At 34.6% G+C, this 14642-nt stretch overlaps 1 protein-coding gene across 43 annotated transcripts in view; it reads left to right on the top strand.

The window, feature by feature from the left end:
* PTPRD (protein tyrosine phosphatase, receptor type D) overlaps nucleotides 1–14642 on the top strand; it is a 1139994-nt gene that overhangs the window by 504636 nt on the left and 620716 nt on the right. For 42 of the 43 annotated variants that reach the window (XM_027881066.1, XM_027881087.1, XM_027881084.1 and 39 more), the window contains one exon: nucleotides 8869–8904. The exons of the other annotated variant lie outside the window; for it this stretch is intronic. The gene's annotated coding sequence lies outside the window, so the exon portion shown is untranslated. The remainder of the gene's footprint in view (nucleotides 1–8868; nucleotides 8905–14642) is intronic. 43 annotated transcript variants of the gene reach the window in all.

Genomic DNA, 14642 nt, shown 5'->3' with positions numbered 1-14642 from the left:
CTCATGGAAGCTGATGTTTTACTACTGTACCTCATCCATTCAATTTCTGTATTTTTCTGCTGCTGGGTGATGTACTCCATAAAAGGACACTACCTTGCATCTAGGAATAAGTATTCAGAATTTTACATTCCCTGTTCTTAGTGCTTCTTCACCAAGCGAAGAATCAAAGTAGTAATGAGCAACAAAGTCAAACCAATTTTCCTAGTGACTTCATATTACTGACCCACCCCAAAGGTTTTACCTTTCTGGAAGTCCAAAGGGCTATGCATGTTCAAAATCAGTAGTGTATAAGTAAAATAAAATAGTTGGATGCATTAAAAATACATAGAACCTAACAGTTGCTTGCATGACTATATGCAAATGAATGGTATTGTAGATGTTTGGCATGCAATGAAAGTTACATTATTTCTCTTGGGGCATAACTCTGTTTAAGAGAATATTCAAAACTTAAACAGGTCCTAGAATATCATTCACATTTTATAGACATATATGCAATATTACTCGCACAGGGTTTGCAATTTATATTATCTGAGAACAAACAATCAACTGAGTAAAATTGACCAGTAAAATCTGTCAAATTATACTGTTGTATTTAACATGAACGCACATCCAACCCTCTCTGCAAGAAGTGAATTGTAATTTCACGCTGTAAGATTTCACAAAACAGAGAACAGATCATTCAGCTTTCCATTTTTAAAAGAGACTACTAAAATATAATCAGATGTATAGTAATTTATAATTTCATATGCTTATGAATTCATATACCAATGAATTATATAATTTCATATGGTAAACTGTGTTAACAACCTTAAAAATCTCATTTCTAAGGGCAGTATAGAAGTTCTACAAAGTACTTAGTAGAATTACTCAAAAAAGTATAATACTGCTAATTGCTTTCAAACATCTATACATCACTATATTGTCCTATATGTTTTTCAAAACCCCAGTTTTTGGTTTAAAATTGACTATATTTTAGGGAAAATTGCACTCAGAATCCATTCATTCGAATCATCAGGTAAGTAAACCTAAAACTTCCACTTGACTCTTTTCAAAAAACATGATTCAGTTAAAGTACTGCCTTGAGCAATCAAATTCCTTGAGCAATATTATTATGCATTAATCATTCTGATATTTAAGAAACATTACCTAGAGGATTAATTGTAGAGGTTTTTCTTTTACTGTAAATTGATAGGGATGTAATCTACTGAGAGTATAGGGAAGACACTGATTTATTATCCTTTATTTATTTTTACTTTTGCTTTAGTGGCATTGGAGGTCTTTTTCTTATTTCCACCAGTTAATTTACAGTAGAAAACATGTATTGCATTACATTTCATTTCAAATTGCACATTAAAATTCCTTCATACTTCTACAACATCAGTGTAACTAGGAATTCTGTTTTGGGTTAATCATTAGGGTCATTAGGGAAGAAAAAATCCCTATAGGTTTCATTATGAAAGCACAGTATAAGGTTATCTTGGCCTTAATCACAAACTAGTTCTGATTACCTAAAAGCAAATGTATTAGAAACTGTATATAGTACAGTAAACTTGTAACACTCCTTGTATGTAACCATCTACATTAAAGGATTACATCATTTCTGACATAAAAAAATAATACTCCTGTTAGCATGTTTTTAAATGTGAAGGACAGGTAAAGGATGATTTATTGTTATTTTTCTCTTTGTTTTCATTTTTTATGTTTTTGGTTTGCATTGTGGATTTCATTAGTAAAAAGTATGTTGGTCTGTAGAATGTGGTTTTGGTTTTGTTTGGTTCAGTTATGGGGCTTCCTTATTTTTGTAAATGCTTTTTCCTATTCCCAAGTAGAAAGCCAGTAAGTAGTTAGTAGTAAAGTAAGCGTCTATAGTAAAATTAAAATATTAAATAATTTTTAATTTAAAAAGTAACATTATATGTCTATTGCATTCATGATTGTTCTTCAAGCTTTCCAACCATAATGGAAACAAAGTAATATTCCTTAAACAAGGCTTCAACCTACCTTAAATTTTGGAAGTCCTTTCTCAGTAATGATTTAAAAAGTGGGTACAGCCAAATAAATTACCAAAATTATTGCAAGTGACTCTCTGGTTAACAAAGTTAGTGTTCACTAAGTCAACCTTACCTTGCTGTCAAGGGATGAACAGTAAGTCTTATCCATTAAAGAGTTTCCAAAATAAAATATTCATATTGTCCCAAATCAAACATCCATTTATTAAATAATGAAATAATTTTCTAACTCTTTTGAAAGAATTAAGCATGAGGATGCATCCTCTTCTTTCTCTAGCAAATGAAATTGAGAGAGATATTTATACATATATACTTATATGTATTAAACTTGCTTCTTTCCCTACTTTTCAAGTAAATAATGGGGGATTAATATTACTATTGTTCTACAGTGGGGTTTTTTTTGGTGTTTCTGGCTTAGATTTTTTGTTTATTTTATTCCATACCCGTAAGTGATTTTTTGTATTAGTTTTTATCTTTCAGAGATTCGTATTTTGATAGGGGGGTTTTTGTTTGTTTTTTTTTTTACTTTTAAAGATCTTCCATCTTTTTCAGTGCAGCATTTCATGACTTAAGCAGAAGCAGTGACCTTAGAAATTCTCCAGCATCATATACTTAAATGTACATGTGTATATTTCAAAGGGTGTGATCTGGGAGTGTGGGAGTAAGAAAAAAAATTCCCATTTGGATCAAAAAGCAAGTTGTACGTGCAGACGTTCTTCAAAAACTTGTCATGAGTATGTAATGGTTTATTCATTCACTTTAAACTACATTCTTTAATCAAATGAAAGACTTACTTTTGTTTTTCTATAGATATGGTCTAATTGAAAGCAGCAACATGGTGACATCTTTTTCTCCCTTTCTGATTGAACCATTTAAGCATGAAAGGTGATCCTTTAGGAAATTTTACCAAAAAATCAGTTAAGATTTGGTGGGCAGCTGACACTTAAAAGCTCTCCTGGTACTGAGATATGTAGTTTCTTGTGGAAAATGTGTTGATGAAGTCTGTATAATGTACCAGACCCCCACCCAGCCACTCTCACTTCCCCCACTCAGTAGAGTAGGAGAAGAAATTAAGGTGGAAAAGCTCATGGACTGGGACAAAGACAGGAAAGTCACTTACTAGTTACCTTCAAAAGCAGCATAGATTAATAATTTTGGGAAAATTAATTTAACCTATAGTCAATTTAAAAAAGAGTGAGATGGTGGGAAACAACAACAAAGCTAAAAACACCTCCCTCCTCACTCCTTTCTTCTTCCCAGGCTCAGTTTAATTTCTGACTCCTCTACCTGCTCTTCCCTGAGCAAGGGATGGGGAATGGATATTGCAGTTAGTTCATAACAGTTCCTCTCTGCTGCTCCTTCCTCCTCAGATTTTTTTCCTTGCTCCTTCATGGACTCTATTCTTCCCTGCAACCTCTTGCTTCCAGCACCTGGGTACATGCACCCAACAAAATGTATACTAAGGTTTTGTGTTTACTGATATACAGAGTGGTAAAATTGATGCAAAAACTTGATTCCTCTGGCTTTTCACTACTAGTGAGCAGTAGCAGTAGAAGGACAGTTATAATACTACTACAGTGCCAAAACAGAAGGGATACACTGTGTGCAGATCCTGGTAAGGGTTGACCCATTTGTTTGAAGACCCTCCTTTGCATGTTAATAATGGCTCATATACATTCTAAGAGGCACTATTTAAGGCCTGTGTATGCCACATAATAACATGAGCACAAAGAGATTATGTAGCATTCCTAAAGAGAGATCTCTTTGTAGCCAGATTTTATTGATTGAAGAAAAGGGACATAAGTGTCATTTATCATATTTATATCATAAATATTTATTACCTCTTGACAAGTTTGAATCCCCATGGTTACCTATTGCATATATTCCTCCCATACTTCCTTAACATGTGATTTCTCAGTTAAACACAGCAAAATTGCTCTTCGGCTGCAGCTAATGGAACATCCTTTGGGACATCTGAAGAAAAAGTCTTTTTTGCTTTACTTGATTCTTACTTTGTGAATGACTGATTGCAAACAATTCCTCTAACAGTTTGTTTGTGGGATTGTACTTGACAGAGGTTGGAATCAAAATTCTGACAAAGTGATCAAAAGTTGTGATTTATTATCATTTCCCACTCACTTAAGGAAACAACAAAAAAAAAAGAAAGCTAAAACCACCATGAGGTGTTTGTTTGATATACTATATGTATTATGTATTTATAGTGTATATACAGCGAGAAAGAGAGCATCTTTGTGCAATATATTTATGCATATTACTTTGCATCATTATTTAAAAATAATGGAATTATTGCCAAATAGAAGTATTTAAAGCTAAACAGTGAAGTTTGAACAGAGATTTGGTGAAAAAAAATTTAATTTGACTTAGAGAAATAAGAATTTAATAGTATATGTCTTGCTTTTTCATTTAATATAAAATTTCAATTTAATATAAAATTTTCAATTACACATACTTTCATAAAATATACTAAGAATCTATATTTGTCTGAGATGATGTAATTATGTAAATAACTGTGGTGTTCACATTTTACATTTTGTTCCATTTTTCTGCCTTGCTCTCTCTTTTCTTGTTCTTTAAAATAGTTACGTACCCTGTAAGTTTCTTTATATATACATAGTAGTCATGAGCCAGAATAGAAGCTTTGTAATACACTTGTTCCTCACTCAACTGAGAAAACATTTCATTACACTTTGTGGGTATTTTTGTTGTTGTTACAGAGAGGGGTGGGTAAGGTGAGGTGTGGGGGGGGTGATTTGGTTTGTTTGTTTGTTTGTTTGTTTGTTTGTTTGTTTTTAAATAAGTAACTGTAGAACTTATTTGAGTTTTGTTATTATGAAATATTCTAGCTGGCAGAGGAATTATAGCTCTTAAATGTGTGTAATAGGTCTCCATTTATGCCTGTGCTTATGGAAGTTCTATTTAAGTGCAATTTACATTTTACACTGACAGAAATCAGAGAGGGTATTTACTTAATTACTTTTTTTTACTAATTTCCAATAAGAGTTTTTCCTGACAAACAATATTAAAATATGTTCATCATTTTTATGTCCCTGATGTCATATAGTGCAAGTTGTTAGTTTACATCAAGTGATGGTTAGAGGCTGTACTCCCACATCAAGACTTTGGTGATGTATTCAGTCTGCTAAAAGTATTTCCTTCTCTTCATTGCCTCTGTCTCACACTTCTTGACTCAGTGTCACAGCTTGTCTCAAACTGCTGGGAATATTATAGTTTCCACCAGATGCTATGTTAGTGGTGACAGCATATGGATCGGTTCTAGTGTATATGCTACAGTTTTTACACTGTTGAACCATGTATGTACATATTTACATTAGCTTAAGCTTTTTATTTGCATATGCCTGCAATTCTTTGCTTATTTTTTCTTTATCCATGAACATCTTTTTCAGAAATTGGATTCTTGGCTTCACATACAGTGCCTTCCCTAGAGTAATCTTCAGTCTCAGTAAGCACAAAAACTGTGGGAAGCAAATTGTACCCTAGGATGCTCAACCATCTTTTCCACTGAAGTCATTAGCATCCCTGAGTGATAAGTCACCAAGGGAAGAATTTCACCCCAATTGTTTATGTCACAAGTCACTATCTTTTCAAGCAGAAATCATTAGAGGAACCTATCCTGTTTTCTCTTGGAACCAGAATTCCCTCAGCTACTTTAAAAATTCAGGGTTCACTCCACTGACATTTGAGGGAACTTCTGGACAGCAGAACTACTTTGTTGAAATGAAAGTTTTTTTCTTTTCATGAGCCCTATAATTTTGGGAAAGATACTCAATTAGGCAAGGAACTATAGATATGTATCATTACCTTGGTATTGAGCTATATGCAATTCTGAATAAAGCATATACTTAAAATAGTCTTCCTTTCTTGTGGTTACACAAAACCAGGAAACTGAAGAAACCTGAATTTGGGCTGGGTTTGGAAGGAAATGGAAGGCTGCTCACTTACCCTATTAATAAAAGACCACTGCTGGTAAAGGTCCATTTTACTCCTCTGTTATCCTCAACTACTGTCCTAATGAAGAAAGGGGTAGAGAAGAAATTAAATAAAACACAATCATGACCATTAGGTGGAAAAAAAGGTGAAATAAATAACATCAGTAAAACCTGAAATGCAGAAAACTAAAGATGTGGATTTCAATTTGGCGGAGCATAAAAGTACGAGGGCTAGTAGAGAAGAGAATAGCATCTGGAGATGGAAGGTCAGAGAGAAGAAAATTAGCAGTAATATGAGAAACTGATAGGATTAAAAGAAAAGTGGTAATTGATTTACTCACCAAAGATGAAATCTGCATAGAAAACAGGAGGAAGAGAGAGGAAAACTAGCAATCACTTGGGAATAGTATTGCATCTCCTGAAATTTGAGGCTCTTGCTTTTTCTCCCCCCAGCACATGATGACTTGCTTCTACTGAATCCCCTTTACGAATACCACAATTCCATGTTCCATCACAGAAGGGAAAGAAATATCAGAAGAAAAAAGGAAGGGGAAAATTAATTTGGGGAAGGGTAAGAGCATGTGTTAACCTTTTCAGCTAGAGGCTAGAAGCCTGTATGGGGACAAGAGACAGAAAAAGGAGCATCAAAATTTAAAGGTGATTGATACTGCAGACTTTCAGTGAAAAAAAAAAAAAAGAGAGACCATAAACCCAAGCAACAGAGATGTTCTTATGGAGTACACAAAGCCCTTTCAAAAGCAAAATTATAGCAAAAGAATTAATACAGATGTTGGATGTAATAAAAGATAGTTTGAAAAGTTGCAAGAAAACACATATTCTAGGACAGAACTAAATGGGATTATATGGTTTCATTAAATAAATAAAATAAAAAAAAGACTCATGAATCTTTAGAGTTTGCTTTCTCTTTCAGGGAATCTATCTGAAATTGATTATAGCTTTATGTCTATATTTATTTCAATGAATAAACAAAACCAGTAAGGGAAAAGGAATTGAATTTCACCTGTTAGAAGAGCAGTGATGAGGGATAAGGAAAGGAATATGTAGTTTGGCCTCATATTTTTGGGACTTTTCATATGCCGCAGTAAACTTCCTCTGAACATGTCTTTAACGCTGTTTAAAATCCCCTGTAATTTATTTCCAATCAGCATGTTTTCTGATTGCAATTATCTCTTTATTCTTATCTTTCACTACAAATCTTAATGGCAGTTGTGATTAGAGTCTGTGCTTATTGATTAGGTTGATATGTGCATAGCAAGTTATTTATGTGCTTAATTTAAATTAATTTTATTTGCAGGGTTGAAACAGATGTTGTTCAGTTGTGATTTCCCACTGACTGTTCAATGAAGTGTCACTTACATGAGACTTTTTCTTTCCAGAAGCTTTCATTTAGTTTTGCTATATGTTTCTGATCAGGACTGCATGAGAAAATAACTTTAATAACTAACACAAGTAGACATTAAGAGATTTATGGTTCATTCTTTCCTATTGGATATGTACTGTACTTTTTTATTAAGCTTATTGAAAATTTTTCTGGCTCTCTTTATGCATACTTTTTACATGTGTTCAGATACTGACTGAGCAGTAAACCACAGGAGACTTGGCTGCCACATGTGTGGGTACATGTGTACATGTGACAGTAATGTATTTCAGCTTGGTCTTGCACAGGGAGGTGAAAATACAAATGCTTATTCACATATGTTGAATTTATTGTATTAAGACAGACCCTGGCACCTATATTTTTTACTTCTAAATTTCATATACTCTGTTTCACAGCAGTTTTAGTTCCTTGTTGAATCTTATATGACACCATTTGTCTTGAAAAGCCTTTAGCCCGTCTCTGTATTGCTGTGTAATGGGAAACAAATCAGTGACTGAGAATCTTGCTGCTTTAGATAATGATAATCAGTCTCCCATATAGGAAATACGTGATCACTAATCTGAGTTCATAATGAGTCTTGCTGTAGACAACACAATTTCCACCAGTAAAAAAAAAATTCTTTTCCTGGTGGTAGTATTTTCAGAAAAATCCTTGTTATTGTTGGTTTGTTTTCTTTTTTTTTTTTTTTAATACAAATCTGTTATTTCTAAAATGATAAAATAGAAATTAAATATTGTAAACCTCTTAAAAGGGACTGAGATGAATACATAATTATAAATGTTATGTTTATAATTCAAATGATCATCATATTTTCTTGAAATTTGAATATTTTAGTTTCTGTAGCATAGATTGATCTCCTGTAGTTTGACTTGAAAAACAATAATAAGGAGGAAACATAAAAATAACAGCACTTTATGAAAGATGCAAATGGAAAAGGAGCTCTTTGCAATAGTAAAAATAGGCTTTCCTTGTTTTTTAAGATCATCAGCTTTTTTTCCTTCTCTACTTCCCCAGGATCCCGTGTAGAGTAGTTTTTATCTGTGACTAGGATTTGCCTAGGCCAGGAAAAAAAATATAAACTTCATAGACAAGATGCTTTGTTTTTATCCTTGTTAGAGAGAGGGCAATCTTCTTTCCATGTAGGATAGAGATAGCTCAAACATTTGCATTACACATTAGTATATTCAAATATGTTACAAAATGAAGATCAAAGCAGTTTGACTGCAAAAACATTCAGCCACTCTAGGAAAGGGTAATTATCTGAATCTGGCAATATCTGTTCAATGTCAACATGCTACTTGCTATGCTTTCTGGATCTTTTTACAGGGCATGTAGAAGGAAATACTTAACTGTTCAGTTGATTTTATATCTACTATTACTCTATTAGATAAGCACAAATGCTAGTTGTAAAAATAATCTGTTTGTCTACCTCTGTGTGTATGCAAATCTATTCAGTAACTAATTGTGCAGACTTTCTTTTCTTACATTGCAGGTTCTGTTGGTCTGCAAGTAAGCTGGGGAATACAAGGTATTTTTTTTTTTTTTGCTATGACAGTTACATTGATTATAAATATTAAATGAACGTCTATTCCTTTTACAGTGAGGGTGTTTGTGGGGATTTAGCACTGAGTGGGGGGTTATTTGCACTGTAACATTCAAGATTCTGGAAAAGCATATGGTACTAATAGACTTGATTGTGACAGGTCATATTAAATTTTTTAAGCTAGTCTATACAAATGGAAAGTGACAAGTATTTAAGCTGAATCATATGTATTCTTGATAGTCTGTGATTCAACCTTATGCATCCTGGCCATCTTACAAGGGTAGACTCCGGGGAACATAGAAAGTTCCAGATTTAAGGAGAAGGGAATGTGTGCCTCCAGGTTTTTCATGACCCATTGTAAATCACACTGAACTAGTACGTCCTGGAAAAGAACAATGTTGGACCTAAAAAGAAAAGGTAATCAGGGTTTTGAAAAATTTTAAAATAATTTTAATAGAAAGATAACAGTAGCTCGTAATTTCGTCAGCTAGAATTTTTTTCTTCAGGTGCTGAAGAGGGAAATTTTTCTATGTATTGTGTCCTATCTCCTTACATCTGTCCATATTTAAAACACAAATATCTCCAGTCAGCCACAGAATGTGCAGCTATTGTGTTGGGAATAAAAAATAGGAGTCTGAAAGCTGATCTCTTACTACTTATAATAGCGAAATCCTGGAGACTGTCTTAAAAGGCTTAGACAAAGCTCTGCACAACAGTTGTACTTGTCTTTGTACTGCCAGAGGATTCTTAGGTGATGTGCTGCTATATTTCCATTTATTCTAATACTGTAATTACTATAGAATTTGGATCAACTGTAGTAATTATCTGTGTCTAAGGTGTGTTTTAGCAGCTTTGACAATGGGATTCACTACAGAGGGTCTACCCTTCATAGCTGCCAGAAACTATACTATTCTATAGAGCTTCTAATACCAGTATCACTATAATTACCTCACTAAAACAGGGAAAAAACTTTGTGAAAGCAATAAATATGAAGGAAAAGGCAGAGTTTCTCAGTGTTAATGTAATATCTATTTTAAATGAATAAGCTTTTAAATTTTAATAACAATATATTTAATTTTAATGCTTAGTTTTCTGTGTTTGTCAAGCAGGGTAATTTATTATGGTGAAGTGTAAATGTTTTGAACTTGAAATATGGCAGAAAAGTGAGGTGCTGTCAGCCTTACTGTTTCAACCAGCGGAAGAAATATTTTCCCATTGGTTTTAAGCCAACAGCTATGCAAATAGAAATTGATATTCAAATAGCTAGCCTAACAATTTTTATTAATGTACAGTGCCCTCCTAGATATTTATTGCTGCAGTACAACTTCTGGTTTGTATGAATCAGGTTTCATTGTAGTTTATTAGCAATCAACTGGGATTATTTGGCTCTAGTGTTTACAAACTATAATTCATCATCGTCTAATCTTTTATTTATGAGACAATGTCAAATGAAAGAAGCAAATTGTGCACTGGTTTTGGCTGGAAGAGCTCTGCTCTCTACAGTGTATTAACTTTGCCATGAAGCGTCAGTGTTCAGTGTTCTGCTCTGACTACCATGTACATCCAATCTGCCTTCATCTCACACCAGAGGAAAGAGTAGACTCTTCAGTGGAGACTCACATTCTGGCAGCTGTGACTCCAGAAACAGTTTTAGAAAAACCCTGACCCGTTAAAGACAATGGGAGAAGTGCCATTTATATCAGAGAAGCCAAGATTTTATCCCTTCTGTTCACAGTGTTGATACTTTGGTTGACACCTGTGCTAAGCAAGCAGAAAGGAGAAGAGAGTGGATTCCTTTTGTTCTTCCTTCTCTCATGTGGGATAATTTTCAGTACAAAGAAAATATTTGAATATTCTGAAATAGAACTTTTTAAATCCTTCTTCTTCCATTTTTGTAACTGTCATCTCAAAGTAAAATATTTTAAGAAAAGAAAAATTATACTAACGTATATTGTCCAATGTCATTGCACCTCTTACTGAAGAATAGCTATAACTACTAGGAAAACTGGTCATTTTATTTCTGGATTTCTTAAATTACTATAATGACAGCTCCATTTAATCATCAGATTCATACTGTGATAGTGTGAAGATGTCATGTATTTACAAGAAAAAGCAGTTGCAAAACAAGTTAAACAAAACAATAAAGGGAATGAAGGAAAACAGAGGTGAGCATATGCTTTATTAATAGCATGTCAAACCACTTTGGGCCAGTAGATACTATATTTTATACTTGATTATTAGTGGCTCCAGTATGACATTACTAAAGTAAATGGTAATATATTTATTATTGTGTAATAGTTTAATTGTTACTCTTATAGAAGACATCTATTTTATATTATAAATTTCTTGCATGATTCTAAAAGCTCTTTTGCAATTATCTTTGCAATTCACATGCTAAAACAGTATTATAAACTATTTTAATACGACAATCTCCTGTAAGAATAAAATGCATTTATCTATGTTAAGCCAGGTTCTTAACTTCTAAACATTTGAGACAAAGCAAGATCTGCTGAAGGGAATATAGTTTTGATCATGTTTTCTGTAAGGACACTTACTGAAGAATTACTAGTTAATATAGACTGGGTAAGGTTGGATAAATTACCCAATATAAGTTCCTTCTCCTCCTATCCCTCCTGCCTTAAAAATTGCTTTGAAACAATTTCCTTCCATTCTTAGTGGAAAAAAACCTACGCAGTGCCAAAAATATTTTATATGTGGAATTGTAATATTATTACTAATGATAATAATACTCTGCATATGGAGCTCTGATTAAGTTAGTTGTAATGGTTAAAAATTTTACACAGGAAACATACCTTAAATTTAGCAATTTAACTCTATATGACATCTGAATTTTAATGTATATGTTATGGTAGAATAGTTTATTTGATACATCTTTTCAGTAGACTTGAACAAAATTTGTGTTTTAACTTTACCCGTAGTATTTATTTGTAAAAACTCTTTATGTATCATAATGGTAATGCGACTCCATCTGTGGAATGAAACAACTATAATCCTTTTTTCACACTGTTTGTGTTTTGTAGAACTTCTCATTCTACAACTCATCTGAAGTATACAGCGTAAAGGAGGGAGATGTGCAGTTTCTGGTTAAAAGCATGTGAAACTTGAGTGCACTGGTTTTGCAGTTTGACTAGATTTTGTTTGTATTCTCACAATATAGTATTTATTTGGAATCATGAATACATCTTCCTGAGTCTTTCTTGGCTTCAACTAGACCTCACACTGCAGTGTTGTTGGCACCAAGGTGGGACATGCAATCTAAGAAATTCAGTAAGATTTTCTGAAATTTAAAGCACAAAGAGTTAGAGAGCCAGGAATTCTTATACTTTAAGACCGTCCTGCTTTTTAGTTGAATGATATGTCTCTAAATGATCTGACATTTTTGATAGTTTATCTTTCTGGTCGATGGCAAGTTGAATGTGAGTCAGCAGTGCCCTGGCAGCCAGGAGGGCCAACAGTGTCTTGGGGGGGACACTGAGCAAAGCACCACCAGCTGGCCAAGGGAGGGGATTGTCCCACTCTGCTCTGCACTGGGGTGGCCTCTCCTTGAATATTTTGGCAGTTTGGGGCACTACAATATAAAAAAGATATTAAGATCTTAGAGAAAATCCAAAGGAGGGCAATGAAGATGGTTAAGGGCCTTGAGGGGAAGCCATGTGAGGAGTGGCTGAGGTCACTTGGTCTGTGCGGACTGGAGAAAAGGAGACTGAGGGGAGACCTGATTGAAATCTACAGTTTCCTTGTGAGTGGAAGAGGAGGGGCAAATACTGATCTCTTCTCTGTATTGACCAGTGACAGCACTTGAGGGAATGGTCTGAAATTGTATCAGGGGAGGTTTAGGTTGGATATTAGAAAAAGGTTCTTCACCCAGAGGGTGTTTAGGCTCTGGAACAGGCTCATCAGGGAAGTGGTCACAGCAACAAGCCTGACAGAGTTCAAGAAGCATTTGGGCAATACTGCTGGGCGCATGATATGACTCTCAGAGAAGGTCCTCTGCAGGGCTAGCACTTGGACTCAGTGATCTTTGTGGGTCCCTTCCAGCTCAGCATATTCTGTGATTCTGTGATCTTTCATGATCCTTCTGAATCCTGTCTGCTTTTTTCCCATCTCACTTTCACCCAAAAAGAACTGTTTCTTTGGATGAACACTGTCAAAACTTTTGCCTACATTGATTGCATCAGCCAATAAAATGCAAATGCTACAGGCCATCATGAAGAGCTTGAGTGACCTATGGTGTACTAAATAAATAGACTTTCTGGAGTCATGCCCTGACAATAGAGACAGTGGCTTGCCAGTCAGCAGGCACTGTAAGTAACTTTAAGGTTGTATTTGCAATGTCACAAGGGCATTGTGCTTGTCATATGAAATTATTACTGACAGTTGATGAGAAATCCGAAGTGGTGAAATGATTAAAAGCACAGCTGTGATCATATTATCAATAAAAATTAAAATTACCTGTCTCAATTGACTTTTTCTACTGTCATGTACTGTACACCATTTCCATGGTAATGAAACATTTACACAGTTTATCCTAGTTTTAGATAATGTATTTCCCTCAGGTGTATGTTTTTTATCATCATCCATTTTAATGTATGAATGTTGATGTTGTAGAGGATTGCAGATGTGCCCTAATCCCTAGTTTCTGCAAATAGTCTCTCCCTTCCCACTCTTGCTACTCAGGTATTTATAGCTCTGTCACAAAGCCATTGATGGAATGTTGTAGATGTCAGTATATTCAAAGTTTCTTTGAAAAGACTTAGTAGATGAATTGATACAGAAATAATATGAAAGGTTTATCTAGTACAGTACATTCATTCCTAGACTTCAATTCTATATCACTAATATATTTTTATGGACCATACAATTGAAATACACTTTTTCAGAATGTTTTAATTAGTTAGTAGGAAGACCGAATATTTAAAATATCTGATACTTTATAACACATAGTTTTTTATTTTGAAAAATACGTTGATGAAATTATATTTCTCCTTAGTTTACTCCACACTTCAAAACAGTTTAAATTGTCACAGTGTTCACAGAACCACAGAATGATTTGTGTTGAAAAGGATCTGAAAGGCTCAGTAATGGCAACAGTGTCATAACTTTCTAGCAACACTGTGGCTTCCAGCTCCTCCTGTTTGGTGTATATGCTACAAGCATTGGGGTACCTCTGCTGGGCTAATGGATGTGTTACCTTCCTAGAACACCTCTTAGATTCCTTTGAGATATTTTCCTGGTGTTTCCCTGTTAGCTTCTGTTAGCTCAGGGCTCCTGTCTCATCTCCATGAAGTGTGATCCAGTGTGGCTAGCACATGTCAATGTTGAGATGCATGGGGACCTCCCCAGCACTTTGTCCCTCTAATACTGGTCTGTTATTCCACAGCTTGTCAAGGGCTATATTATCCTCCCCCACCATCACATTTAGTTTAAAGCCATAGAGACATATATTGATAGATGAGGCTTGTTTCTTTCTTGCAATGCTGCTGCCTGCAACCATTTTGATCTACTCCCTTAAGTCTGACAGGCCCATCGATCTGAGTCTCTTTCTGGTGCCTGCTCCTGTCTCTTCGGGGCTGGAGCGTAGTTCCACCAGTCAATCTCACCCTCAAAGTCCTTGATACTTCTCAACCTTTCTACCACCTCTCTCAGCTCTATCACAAGGCAGAGCAGACTATCCACCCAATCTCACCTCACACGGGTGTTGT

Source organism: Empidonax traillii, unplaced genomic scaffold, assembly GCF_003031625.1.
Source record: "Empidonax traillii isolate 1590-97213 ecotype Southwest subspecies unplaced genomic scaffold, ASM303162v1 scaffold83:size2986645, whole genome shotgun sequence".
NCBI lineage: Eukaryota > Metazoa > Chordata > Aves > Passeriformes > Tyrannidae > Empidonax > Empidonax traillii.
The sequence above is the reverse complement of the archived record's forward strand: the minus strand, read 5'-3'. Positions and strand labels throughout refer to the sequence as shown.